Source organism: Schistocerca piceifrons, chromosome 1 (genome assembly GCF_021461385.2).
Source record: "Schistocerca piceifrons isolate TAMUIC-IGC-003096 chromosome 1, iqSchPice1.1, whole genome shotgun sequence".
Classification (NCBI taxonomy): domain Eukaryota; kingdom Metazoa; phylum Arthropoda; class Insecta; order Orthoptera; family Acrididae; genus Schistocerca; species Schistocerca piceifrons.
This window is the reverse complement of record NC_060138.1, coordinates 658057199-658071088: the sequence shown is the minus strand read 5'-3', so window position 1 is coordinate 658071088 and position 13890 is coordinate 658057199. Positions and strand designations below refer to the sequence as shown.

Here is a 13890-nt window from a genome sequence, read left to right as displayed (position 1 = left end):
AATACATGCGTCACGTTGCTGCTTAATGTTCTCCGCGCGTCCAGAGATTTGGGGTACTTGACAGCTACACAGAGGTTATGAGAAAATACCAATTCCTACCTACGTTATGACACTATTCCACGAAAACATTATATATAATGCTCACTTTCTTTGAAAAGAAACAGTGTATATAAGGAATGGTGAATATTCATGGACATGGTAAAAACAATCATTCGAAGCATAAACGTCTAGTAAACATGGGATCTGAAGTGCATATCTTAATAGCTACGAGCACTTACTCACCTTCGTTATTGTGAAACAGCTCTTCTACTTAATAAGTTCTCATTGCTTTTAAGCTGTGCCCTGTAAAGCCCATATTTACTAGACGTTGTTTTCTTTTTTTGGTCCTCCTCCCAAAAGTTGGAAAGTAAAGAGCTTGAGGTAGAAGAAATGTATTTCACAGTAGCGAAGATGAACAGTTGCTCATAGCTCTTAAGGTACGCATGCTGGGATGGTTCCGTCGAAAGGGCACGGCCGATTTCCTTCCCTATCTTTCCCTAATCAGAGCTTGCGCTCCGTCTCTAATGACCTCGCTGTCGACGGGACGTTAAACACTAAAGGTAAGCATTTAGAGACCATGTTTACTAGACTCTTTTTGCTTCGATTGACCGTTCCTGTCAAAATGACGATTCTTCATGTGACACCCTGTATATACTGAAAGATCATATCCATTCTTGCAATGACAGAAACCTCTATCAGTTAGCGTGTAAGCCAATCTTCATATAATCTTTCAGAGCGTTTAGAAAGACTACAGAAGTAAATAACTTATTTTCGACTACGTCACCGCATACATCAATCGAAAATACTGAAATTGTGCTTCAACCACGAGATTTGAATTTTTGTACTATCAGTGAGTCCCAGATTTACCCCTGCGAACGGTGTGTGTCAGTTTAAGTCAAGTGTACGTTGGAGCATACGTTTATGTGTACAGTTGATATGCAGTGATGTAGGTCCTGTAGGCGATAATTTTATCCCCCCCCCCCCCCCAGATACTATTACAAGCACGAAATTTGTTGCTCCAGTGTTTCTCTAGCAGAGACCTGTCAAAAGATTATTGTTGTGTTAGACATATAATACGAACATTTTCGCTGCCATTTTATCTGTATTTACCAGCTACATTATTGCTGGTGCACGAAGACAGTTTGATACCAAGTTAATAAACCATAATTAACTACGATCCCTAGATGAAGTTTTACACCAAATACATTGGTTGAACTAATTGCAGTGGCAGTCTGCTAGAAAGCATCTTTTCCTGCAAAGCGTGATGGATTGCTTGTAGAGAGCGTTAGGGATTTTCGCCGGCATTCTTTCCATAAGAGGGATAACCCGATGCTGTCCTCCTCCCGCTCCTGGAGGTAGTGTATGGTGTGGGATGAGGTGGGGTAGGTCGCTACGGCGTGGCTTCTGCACACTCTATATGCCACTCTTTGCTTCTAACAGCAGTTTGCTGCACGTTAACCACTTAGACAACTCGCCCCAACTGATTTCCCTGTGGTTCTAGAAATTACAAAAAACCAAGACGCTCCCGCATAAATACAGAACAATCTTTACTGACAGCGGACCAAAGTTGCTGGAAAGGGACGATGAGTCTTAAGAGAAAGGAAGGGAGATATTAGCAACATGTGTGTACTTTGCAAGCCGCGGCATGGCGTTGGGCCGACGGTATTGGTTGTCCAACAAAAACACCTTGATTTTACAATTAAATAAAATGAAAACAAAGATCAATAGAAGAATGCAACGAACAATATATTTATTGTGAAAGCTGTAAGACTTTTATACATAAGTTTCGAAATAGGTACAAAATTCGCTAAAAGATGACGCTGTACTGCTCGTAGCCGTACCATAATTAGAATCATCGTTTGCAAGCAGTCGTTGCAATTACATCGCAATGCTTTTAAAATACGCACCTCTCGCAGTAGAGTGGGTGCGTAAACGAACAGTAAAATCTGCCATTACGTCTTGTAGTTTCTCGACGGAAATGGATTCAGTTGGCACACATATCGACGATTCAGGGTCTTCCAGCGTAGTGGGATAGTCCCGCTAGACAGTATCTTTCAATGTGTCCCATACAAAATAGCCACAAAGAGTCAGATAGATTGAATACAGAGATCAGTCCACGTCTGTACCAGTAAATTTGGGATAATTGAACGCAATGGCTATTTTCAAAGTATTCATCAAGACAGCGAACAGGTGTCAGTTGCGATGCCCTTGGCCCTCATCGTGCATGAACCGCTCGATGCCTGGTAGATGCTACAACGATTGCTGTGTGGTGACAAATTGTTCCAAAATTGCAACGTAACCTTCCATGGTGATCGTTTGTCGCATGAAAAAAGGCCGATAATACCTCTGCTGCTTACTGCAGCCCAAACAGTAACTTTGGGCGATTGCAGTGTTTTTGTTTCACGCAAATAGGGATTTTCAGAACCCGAAAATCGACAGTGTCGTTTATTCACGAACCCATTCGTGTGTAAGTGTGCTTCATCTGTGAACCAGATGTCGCCAACATCAGACCCTTTGTCGCATTATGGGTACGTGTATACCTAGTGACTTTGGATTTTGAGTGGAAAACGTGTAGACTGTTTATCAGTGTCGTATGCTTGCTGGAACGCTTCGTATCAGTCTCTGCTGCATTTTTTCGGACGGTGCTCTTCACATGCTGCTGAAGAAGTCCAGAAACTGTGGCGACATTTTCAGGCACAGCTGCAGTTGACCTGGGCCCAATATTCCCCCACTAGATCATCCGTCACACTGCCGGACCGAATTTAGTGCCTAAAACCTTGCGAATGGTTTTTTATCATAGTACTATGTTCTGAACCTGTGATATTCCAGTACCAGAAACACGTCTTGTTCGATGGAACACAAGTTTTCAACCTCTTACTTCGATGCGTTAACATCATTTCACTTTTCATCAGTGGAACTGACGCTGTGGACTTCGGAGACTATTTGTAGGCTGCTGCTGCTTCCGTGTAAAATCCTATAGGTTTCACAATAAACTTACGTTTGGTTGCATTCTTGTGTCGATCTTTGTTTTCATGTTGATTAATTTTAAAATCAGGGTGTCCTTTGTTAGACACTCTGTAGTTAATGTAGCAGAACCATCTTCTCCCTTGCCGCACTATTTGCGGATGGTACACGAGAAGACTGTAGATACTGCTCTGTACGAGCCCGAATTTCTCTAATTTTAGAGTCGTGGTCATTATGCAAGAAGTATCTTTAAAGATGTAGTACGCTGTTAACATATTCTGGAACGGGGGCTGTTGGAATTTTGTGAGTACGGTTCTCAGTAAAGCACGACGTCTGCCGTGTAACTTCCGCCACTGCAGTTTGTTGGGCAGTTCCATAACTCTTTCGCACTGATTGAAACAATCAGTGACGAATCATATTGCTCTTCGTAGAATCTTTTCTATCTCTTCTGTTCAGAGAGAACAGTAAGCATCCCAGACGGGCTAATGATTCGCAAGCGAACTCTTTCGTTCGTAATTTGGTCTGTCTTAGAAAGCTGTCAATAAATCTAGCCCTGAAGGTCTGCCTTTCTCACATTTAATGTACGAGACCTGTTACTTACGGAAAGGCAGGATTTTTGTGGACGGGGCCATAATCAGTTACCGTTGGTTGCTCAGTTTTTTTTTCTTAATCACGTAAACTTTATTTGGGAACAATTGCAAATAAAGTTGACAATAAGGAACAATTATCAAATTTGACTATTAGGACATAATGTCTAATTGAAAAAATTCTTAAGTAAGTTGCATTCACGGCTGAATGCCTTATTGACCAGAAATTCAAATTATTTGTCGGCTGGAGGCCCCAATAGTAATAACTGAAAACACAATTTGACGGCTGAAGGTCTGGGTAGCAAATGCTTAAGAACCAGTTAAACTTCTCCAAGAGATATTAAATTATTTTTAAAAAAGACAATCATCAAAATTTCACTATTAAGACACAATACCTAATTAAAAATTCTTAAGACCAATTGCGTTTACGGCTGAGGGCCTTGTTGACAACAAATTCAAATTATTTGTCGGCTGAAGGCCCCAATAGTAATAACTCAAAAAAACAGATGGACGGCTGAAGGCCTGGATAGCAAATTTTTGAGAAGCCATTAAACTTCTTCGAGAGATATTTAAAGAACAATCATCAACATTTCAGTGTTAAGATATTTTGTCTAATTAAAACTTCTTAAGACAAGTTACACTCATGGCTGAAGGCCTTATTAACAAGAAATTCAAACTCGTTGTCGGCTGAAAGCCCAAACAGTAATAATTCAAAATTAATCTTTTTTTAAATCATTACAATCTGACCAAATCAAGAGAGAAGTGGGCCTCAGACAGTGCTCCAAGGATCGACCTGGGGAAGTCGCTCAACTTCGTAAACGATGAGACAGGCAGCCAAGAGTTGTATTCACTTAACCGGATGGCAACTCAAATTAGTGACAGTTTAAACGCAGACCAACACTTTTGCAAAATTAACCAATACAACGATGGAATAACCTAGGCCAGGTGGAACTGGCGGACAGCACTGCGTCTTCAGACTCCGGTGTTTAGAACATCCAGAAGCAGAAGGAAACACTACGACCAAAGTAGTCCAAAAGAAACAAAATATCCGAAACACTATCAAGGAGGTTGTCGAACTACACGCCTTATCGAACAGCAGCGGCAAGGTGAGGAAAGGTACACTGCCGCGAAAATACGCTAACCTCCAGGGCAGGTAACTGGGGCGTTAGCGGCCACTAGGCAGAAGAATACCGCTGGCTGAACTTCACCAATAATAACACAAGGAATTCAATGATTAATAATGAGAGGTGGAGGACGGCTAATTAATTTCGCCAACTCCAAACACTCCACTCGTTGCTCTTCGTCTCAGCGACCCTGCGAGTAACAACGTGCGAACAAACGACGTAATCTCAAAATAGTGGAGGTTTCACTACTGGATTATTGTTCACTCAACTCAAAAGTCCTGGCCCTCGCAACTACAGCCCCTCGATCCGGCAGTGCCTGCGTGCCGGCAGTAGTCCCGGCATGTGTCCCTACTGCCGGACCTCACTACTGCTCCGTCCCTACCAAATTCCCCGACACACTCCGACCCGGAAAACACTTGACGTCCCTCCAAAGATAGTACCACCTTGTTAGATATCGATAACTGCTGCTGTTGCCACTCGTGGACAGACAACGCTAGCAAACTTATCGCGCCAGTAAACACAAGAAGAAAACGAGACGCCACTATACCTATTACACGATGCCAATCTACCAACGGCACCAACGCGAGCCGCAACATAGCTAAATGTGGCCTTATAGATACAATCACTTCATAGAGGGTCTTCTAGATACTTGAAGGTTGTGACTGTCGATAACAAGTTCCTTACACTCCTATCAGGGCATGCTCGTGCAGACCAAGCATAGGGAAAGAGATCAGGTATGTCCCTTTCGAAGCAACCATTCATCTTATTGGAAGTAGGGGTGGCTTTATGGTTTTGGATGCTGAGTGAGGGTTCAAAGTGTTCACCACTTCTTCAACTCTGCGTAATTCTGGTGACGAAGAAAACATTATCGTTACTATCCCGTCGAACACGCATTGTATTATCGCGAACGTAATTAGATTAGTTCGATGGAGGTTCTTCAGTCTTTTTGCGGCGTTTGTAGCTGCGCACGATTTCGTAGTTTGCGTGATTTAACGAGGAAATTTATGAGCCTGTCTATTCACGGAGGAGACAATAGAGCCAGAAATAATTTTTGTCGTGGTGGGCCGTGGGCATTAAAGGACAGAAAATCGCGGCTTATAAATAGAAGGCGCCCTCATTAAGTCGCGAGGTCGCGCCCATGCAAATGAAAGCCGCGCTAATATGCTGAAGCGAGCGCCAGCTGAAAGCGAAGGCGGTGGCTGATGGGCGTCTCCCGCCCGCCAGCGGCCATACCTCCCCTTTGTGACTTCTAGTTCTCTCCTGCATCAACGGCAACTACTCGGCTACTACCTCATCGTCACCACATTTAATTTCCCGATAAATGATTGAAATTTGTAAGATACTGAACGCTAATCCAAAAGCTGTTTCGCAAAGTTAATGATGCGTACTTTAATGAGCGTCATAATAGCTTGCAGTCCTCACGCTTATGAAACCTGCTACTCGGGTAGCAGCTATCCAACACCCTTTGCTCGCAACACGAAGAAGCTGCAGGAGGGGAGTTGCAGTTAAGAACGAACCGCCCGGCGCCTTCTCAATTAATCACAAACGGAATCTCGCCACTAACCGGTCGGCATCAGCTATGCACAAAAGCAGACCAATAGGTGGCTTTTACTAGAAATGCAGATGATTGTGCTATCACCGCCCAAGCCCGCTGCTTTGAAACTGTTGAAGAGAATATGTCCAAAGCATTCAGAGAACTGTCAGATTACTACAGGAAAAACCTGTTGAGACCAAATCATGGAAAAACACAGAGTTGCGCTTTCCATCTTAAAAACCGACAGGCTGCTAGAGCTCTCAAAATCACCTGGGAAGAAACATCACTAGTACACTGTCCGTATCCCAAATACCTAGGGGTCATCCTTGACCGTGCATTAACATATAAGAGGCACTACCTAAATACCGAGCAAAAAGTGGCAGCCAGGAACAATATCATCAGGAGGCTAACAGGCACAACGTGGGGAGCACACGCCAACACTGTGAGAACCTCTTCCCTTGCATTGTGTTACTCTGCTGGAGAATACGCAAGCCCAGTGCTGTATCCTTAGTGGATAAGCAGAGCAAAAGTATGGGTTCAATTCGAGGAAGTTTCCAGGATGTGAGGATATGCAACACAAAGCAAACAATTAGTAATAACTTGTATTAATAGACATAACAGATTACAGAACTTCTGATATGTTGAGCGAAGCAAAGTACAGGATACAATGTTCATAGATAATTGGTTCTTCTCCGCTGGCTAGCTGGTGTACGTCTGCTGTATGGCTCGTCGTCCTCTCAGCAGGAAGACTCGATGCTCTTCTTCTATTGGCTGCCGCGTGGCGGGCGACCTCGTGGCGCAACTTTGCTGCCAACCTGCGTTTCTTCTCGTTGCAGTGGTTCAATTCTTGCCATGCCAAAACAGTAGACGTCGCTGTTAATGATACTTGCCCTATCATCACCGGGTGCCTGAAACCTACTCCTCTGTATAAACTGTACAGCCTTGCGGAAATTGCACCCCGCCCCCCCCCCCCCCCCGACATCCACCGAGAGGTAGCAGCAAAAAGTAAGAAAAAACTAGAAACCTCTGAAGCTCACCCCCTATATGGCTATCAACCAGCAAACCCCCGAATAAAATCCAGAAAGAGCTTCCTCATATCTACCGAGGCTCTACTTGGGGCACCACAGCAATGCCGAATTGAACTATTGCGTGCAAGGCTTACCAGTACTGTGAGATGGATTACACCAAGCGAAAGACTACCACCCGGCTACACTGAGATTTGGAGTACATGGAGATCCCTCAACAGACTACGCTCAGGTCTCACGAAATGTAAGAGCAATTTGACTAAATGGGGTTTGCCAAAGGAGCCGCCACTCTGTGAGTGTGGAGCAACGCAGACGACCTTCCACCTGCTCCAGAGTACCCAATGTGCAGCAACGTGCACAACAGAAGACCCGCTACATGCAACGCCAAATGCAATAGAGGCTGCTAACTTCTGGGCGGCAAAAGTATAAATGATTGTCTTATAAATATATATACACACGACATGTAAATATTGTACATTATTCTACACATCGTAAATGCTTCTGGCACAAATAATTAAGTAAACTAGATATGCCAGTACACTTTGTTAGTCTGACCTATGCTGTGACACTGATAGGTTCCTTAATGCAAGCCTACGCACTCAGCCTAGACCATTGCTTTACACATCACTATCGGATGTAACTGAATCCGCCCAGACGTGTTGGCAGTATTACCAACTTTAAAGATCACCACTGTGCGGCTGCTTGCATTGGTGGTATCACTGGAAAGTCCACAGATATTGCGAGCCTCCCGTTGCGGGCCAGATAGTCCGACCTCGCCAACAGCAAGTGTACAGTCACCATCTTGCCGCCATGTACTACAAAAGCTGTAGGAATTCCAGAATGGGCGGACGTGCTGCAAGCCACCACTGCAGGCCGTATTCCTGCGCGGTCGTCTGAATTGACTTCTGTATTCAACATAGTGCTACTGTAGTCACACTTCACGTACAGGCATTGTACCTCTCATCTGTGGTCATCACGTAATTAATTTTTCGAAATATATTCTATAAACTTTCAGATACATCAGATACCATTTCTTCTGCAACGTACGAGGATATTAAGAAGTTCTTACGTAGGTCATGTTTATTAAGAGTGGTTCGTAAAATTTTCCCCGCGCTCAAGAGATCCCTTGTCAAAGAACGGCACTCCATTATGCGTCTTACTGTTCATTATCGTCACTTGAAAGAATCTTTGTCTCTTTTACAGTCTTGTTCCTTTTGGAATTACTTCTCTACGCAAACGCTAACTCGTCGAGTAGATTATTTGCCCAATATCCTTGTCCATGGATAAACCATCGCAACAGCAAACGTACGTGTAAGTAGAGCCAAAGACTATATTGCGCTTCTCGGGGAGTCAGATTCGTTGAGACATTCGTAGTGATTCTAGAAGCAGGAACAAAATTTAACATCGCTGATATGTTTTATGAGCTCTGCAGCACGGTCAGGAACAATGATAGCGTCGTTTACTGTATTATGTTTGATCATGAAATGATGTTAACACTAAAAAGACACTCACCTTAATTCGAAATAAAATATTATTTTGGTCTGTATGTCATATGCCACGAAGCGTTTCAATCAGACTATGTATAAAAACATTATGCAATCATTTTCCGGAAAAGATTTTGGTACAGATAAGCGGTTCAAGACATCGCCATCAAGACTGAATCTTTGCTCAATTGTCTCGCAGCGTCACTTATTTAATTCTTCTGCACAGCTTCTAGACCACCGGCAACTGTTTTCAACACATCGACACCTTCGTGACGTAACAGGGTCCTGTCAACATTTTCGTTTCTTGTTGTCATTTTCCGGCGGCAGAGCGTTTGTTTGTTGACAGAACGACCTACAAGCGAACTAAATGAATGAATAAAGATTACAGCGTAACATTCAGTATTGTGTGCGGTAAGAGTACATTTTCGCACTGAACGAGAGCAAAAAAGAAGAGAGGAGTAGCGAAGGCGCTTTCACGCTTCTGTTTCCATCATCATAAAAGTCAATTGTACACTCAGGTCTGTTTGGAAAGAAGCTCTGGGAGGAACGTGACGCGAGATCTGCTGGGAACAAGAGCTGTCCCTCGGCTGAATGAGTCAAAGCGCTCCTTTGATGTTTGTTTTCCGCGCCTGAGAGAGAAATGTGAGCTGAGCGCCGTAATAGCGGCTGTTTTCGCGGAGCGCAGCGCTACGGTAATCTCATTCCCCGCGTCGCCGGCTCTTCGCATCGCATCGCGTTTTCTGCTTGCTCTTCTGCACTTCTTCCCTGGCTATTTGTTACGCGGAGAATGCGTTCTGTCAATAAGTTGCGGTCCATTTCATTCCGTGACCAAGCACTTTCCAATAATCTTACGGCCGGCCGTTCTCACCTTTTGCAACTTCTTCTCATACTCTTTTATTTTCAGATAATAATTCCCGAATTCCCTTATTCTGATCTGAGTTCACCACAGACTTATTCCTCCGCCTATTCCCGTAAATACTTCAATTCATATTTTACCTTCAACATAGTTCTCCAACAAAGATTTTTTAATCAAATGGTATCAATTTTTTCTCTGATTTTCTCACGGACATCATTTCTCTTACGCGCAAGGTTGTGCTTCGTATGTAGATATTCAGAACTCATTCCGGTCTAAAAGGAGAACGTTTCGTTGCCTGTCAAGTGACTGGCGCTCTATGGTGATCTTGGTCGGTTGTAACTGACGAATGTTTGGTTGATACTCACTTCATTGAACATTCGCCAGACGTTCGATCTGAGAAATAAAGTACAGGCTAAAACTGCAGTACCAAGGAATGATTTAAATCAAACTAGTAGGCAATGATGAAACATCCTACAGGGTTAAGGAGGCTCACAGTGTGGTTATTGATCTTTATTGGAAGTTTTTTCAGGATTACGATTATTTTTTACATAACATTCCTTACTTGTACTGGAGAACGAGCTTTCCTTTTCATTTTGCTGTTGATCGTAGCTTTGGGCTTTAAGTGCTTTGAAAACAAGTCGACAATTACTTCATTTTTCATTTACATGAGAAATACTGCCCGGCGATATTAACACGCAACTCTCACGTCAGGGTCGAAGTCTTGTGCCTAGTGCCTCGTAAAGTGGCAAGCAACCGGAAAGCAAAGTTCCGCGGCTATGTAGCAGAAAATTCATGATGTAACTTACCACGTACGGCACTGAAATACCATTAAAAAAACAGCGGTATTATTTCGTTGTACTCACTATCACATTATTAGTCCACTATTACGATATTTCGTATTTCCTAGTTAGCGCTGATGTCACTCTTGTGAAAAACGAGTTCGATTTCTAGTCATCCATCGCCCCAGTGATGAAGATGAGTTGCACCACGAGAATTAGATCTGAGTGATTATGAGCCAGGAGTCACCACATTTTGCGGATAAGTTGACTTGGCTACAGAAATGAGTGCAACCGGGTACTGAAAAAGGAAATGCGGTAACAAGTCACTGTTTATATCAAATGAAAACAAATTGTATAAAAGACACAGAGTCACGTTACTGAAGTTCCTTCATGCTTAGTTTACGATACAGTCACGGCATTTCTTAATTCATTATGGAAAAAAGCCTTGTCACTACAACCAGTGTTTCGGGAACCTGTGACATTTCATGAGGCTTTTAATGTACCTATGACCAGTCTTAGACCCACATACAACTTGTCGTCTTGTTCAGAAAGCATTACAAAAATTGTCTCAAGAGACAACATGCAAACCACGAACGAGCTTAACACTGAAATCCTTCGCAGAATTGTGGAAGTTAGTAGCTGTTAAGACATAGTTGTTAACAGCATAAGACAGTCACGTTCATATGATGATAAAAAGAACTAAAAAATCCAATAAGAGAAGCAGGAATTCCTAGTTATCGTTCAACTTGGGTCTCGTTAAACATAAACAGACTCCGCCTGGATGAGAATAACGAAGTGACTGACAGTTTAGCGTGGAAGGGGGAGATGTCTGTTCGCTTTTACGGGCTCTGCAGCTGCTGTACACTTCGGTACTGAGTGCGCTCGTACGTTCCCCGTTAACGAGCAGTGGTGAGTTCGCTTTTCCGGATCATAATAGTCTTATCCCTTTCCTAAGCAATTTCACAGTTAGCTTCACACATTCTGCAAAGTAAACATAACGCACAGAGAAACAAAGCAAAAAACAAATCACACCAGTTATGTTATACGCCACTATTGTCGCCCGCAGCTGGGTAACAGAGTGGTACGAGAACTATGCACAAACAGAGTGTTTGACGAAACCGTTTGCTATGGAATCTGCCCTGTGAACAACTATCTGTCAGTCACCTTGTTATTCTGGTCCAGCTACAGGTCTACGGTTTGTAGTTACCTGGGTTATTGATGACACATTTACCACTGAACACACTGAGAACAACTCAGATAAACGTTTCCAGCAATGTCTTCATATATATCTGTGATTGTCATTTGAGAAACCCGAGCGTTGGTGCAATCCAACGCCAACAGTTTCCCGTTTTCAGACGGCCCGTGCCGGTCTAGCAACACCTCATCGACCTTCTACACACGTGACCGTTTTTCAGGCGCTACCAGCTTCTAACGAGCTTACTTAATTCACAATAAATTGCGTACTTATGATAGAGGTATTGAAGACAGTATACAAAAAAGAGCTTTTTTACAACTGCAACACAGCGTGTGATTGTAACGGTTGGAAGTATCCGAGCAGCTATAGCTTGTGTAAGCTGTAATCTGACAACTACGGATGACTAAGACTCACTGCCCCTCTTCTTCATATGGTCACTATTCAGCGATCTTGTTGTAAGTTTTGGAAATAGAACAGTAGAGGAAATATCTATTGGACGCGCCATTCCATTGTCCTTATGGGTTTTCTCCCTCAGCGATCTTTGTAATGCGGTCATGACAGTATTCGTTTCTCGTACTGTCATTGGAGTCTCCACGATTGACGCAGCATATGGTTTCGTTGCTTGCGAGACCTGAAAAGAAGAGAAAGCTCGTTCATAAATTCGGATTACGTTGGTTGCAGCCATGGGTGTCACTGCCCCCAACTCCTGGTTCGTATAACTGCACGTGCACTTTCTCTCTTTTGTAAGACTCTAATACTGATTATGTAAGTTATCAATAATTACTTTTTCTCAATTAGTAGTATTAATACCGGGGTTATAGGTTCCCCACATAGTCCACTTCTCCAAGAAGTTCTTGTTTATCAAAGCAGATAAATGAATTAATCGACAGCACGACGCAGCAGTAACTACATAAGACTGTTCACAGTATTATTTTTATTATTATACTGGTTAGCCACTAAGCATTAACAGCCTGAAGTCGTCCAATTTGTGCCAGTTCAGAAGCAAGGAGTCCAGCAATCAAGTGATTCACAAATAGTAAGTACAGTACACCCATATGAACTTGTTTGATTTTAAACGGTGTTCAAATGGTTCTGAGCACTATGGGACTTAACTGCTGAGGTCATCAGTGCCCTAGAACTTAGGACTATTTAAACCTAACCAACCTAAGGACACCACACACATCCATGCCCGAGGCAGGATTCGAACCTGCGACCGTAGCGGTCGCGCGGTTCCAGACTGTAGCGCCAGGAACCGCTCGGCCACACCGGCCGGCTTAAACGGGGTTGCAGTGTGCAGGTAAAGCAAGTGCCGCAATGGAGAGGACTAATGCAGGGGAAGTATGTTTTGTAACAAGTGTCTACGCTCACTACTGTAGATTGTTAGCTTTCTTATCCGAGAAGTTACGGGTAGCACTGGCGATGGACCACGAATTCCTTCGTCATTCATTCTAAACCCCCCCCCCCAAACACACACACACACACACACACACTAACTAAATGTTATTTATCTGTCATCTTTTTATAAATAAAAGTGTTCCATTAAAAGTCTTTCATTATATAGCTTAGTTAGGTGCTAAAGTTGGTAATAATGTGGCTGCAGAGGGAGGAGGGAGAGGGAGGAGGGAGAGGGAGAGGGAGGGGGGGAGGGGGAGGAAGCGCGGCTTCGAGCCAATGTCTGATTGGTCTAAGAAACGCAGGTTACGCAGTAACTGGCTGCGTAATACAGTTCGAAACTCACTGGAAGATTCTGTTCAAACTGATCTTCGGACTAAGTCATTTGTACAGATATACGTTCTCCAGCTAGTGGGGTGTGGCGTTACAAACCCGTGGCTTGCACTTTGTGCCGGCCGGGGTGGCTATTCGGTTCTAGGCGCTACAGTCTGGAACCGCGCGACCGCTCTGGTCGCAGGTTCGAATCCTGCCTCGGGCATGGATGTGTGTGATGTCCTTAGTTAGGTTTAAGTAGTTGTAAGTTCTAGGGGACTGATGACCTCAGATGTTAAGTCCCATAGTGCTCAGAGCCATTTGAACCATTTTTTTGCACTTTGTGTCACTGGTGCCACTTTATGCAACCGTCAAACAAATACACGTCGCAATCGGAATTTCCTGTTTCCCTGCCACATGCCTCTGGTGGTGGATAAGTTATCTTTACAAACGGCCAGATTTCCAATGACTGTCATCGTTGGTGTAGTTCTGTACTGCCGCTTTCGTTCTCCAGGGACGGCCGCCTCCTATGTCCAACTGGACGGGATAGAGTTTAGGTACGACAAGCCATTTGCCGACAGACAGCTATCGGGAAGTCT

The 13890-nt window shown here is 43.6% G+C and overlaps 1 protein-coding gene across 1 annotated transcript in view; it reads left to right on the top strand.

Moving 5' to 3' along the window:
- The window catches only part of LOC124805426 (myosin-I heavy chain), an 804788-nt gene that overhangs the window by 504777 nt on the left and 286121 nt on the right, over positions 1-13890 (top strand). The gene's annotated exons all lie outside the window — the stretch shown is intronic.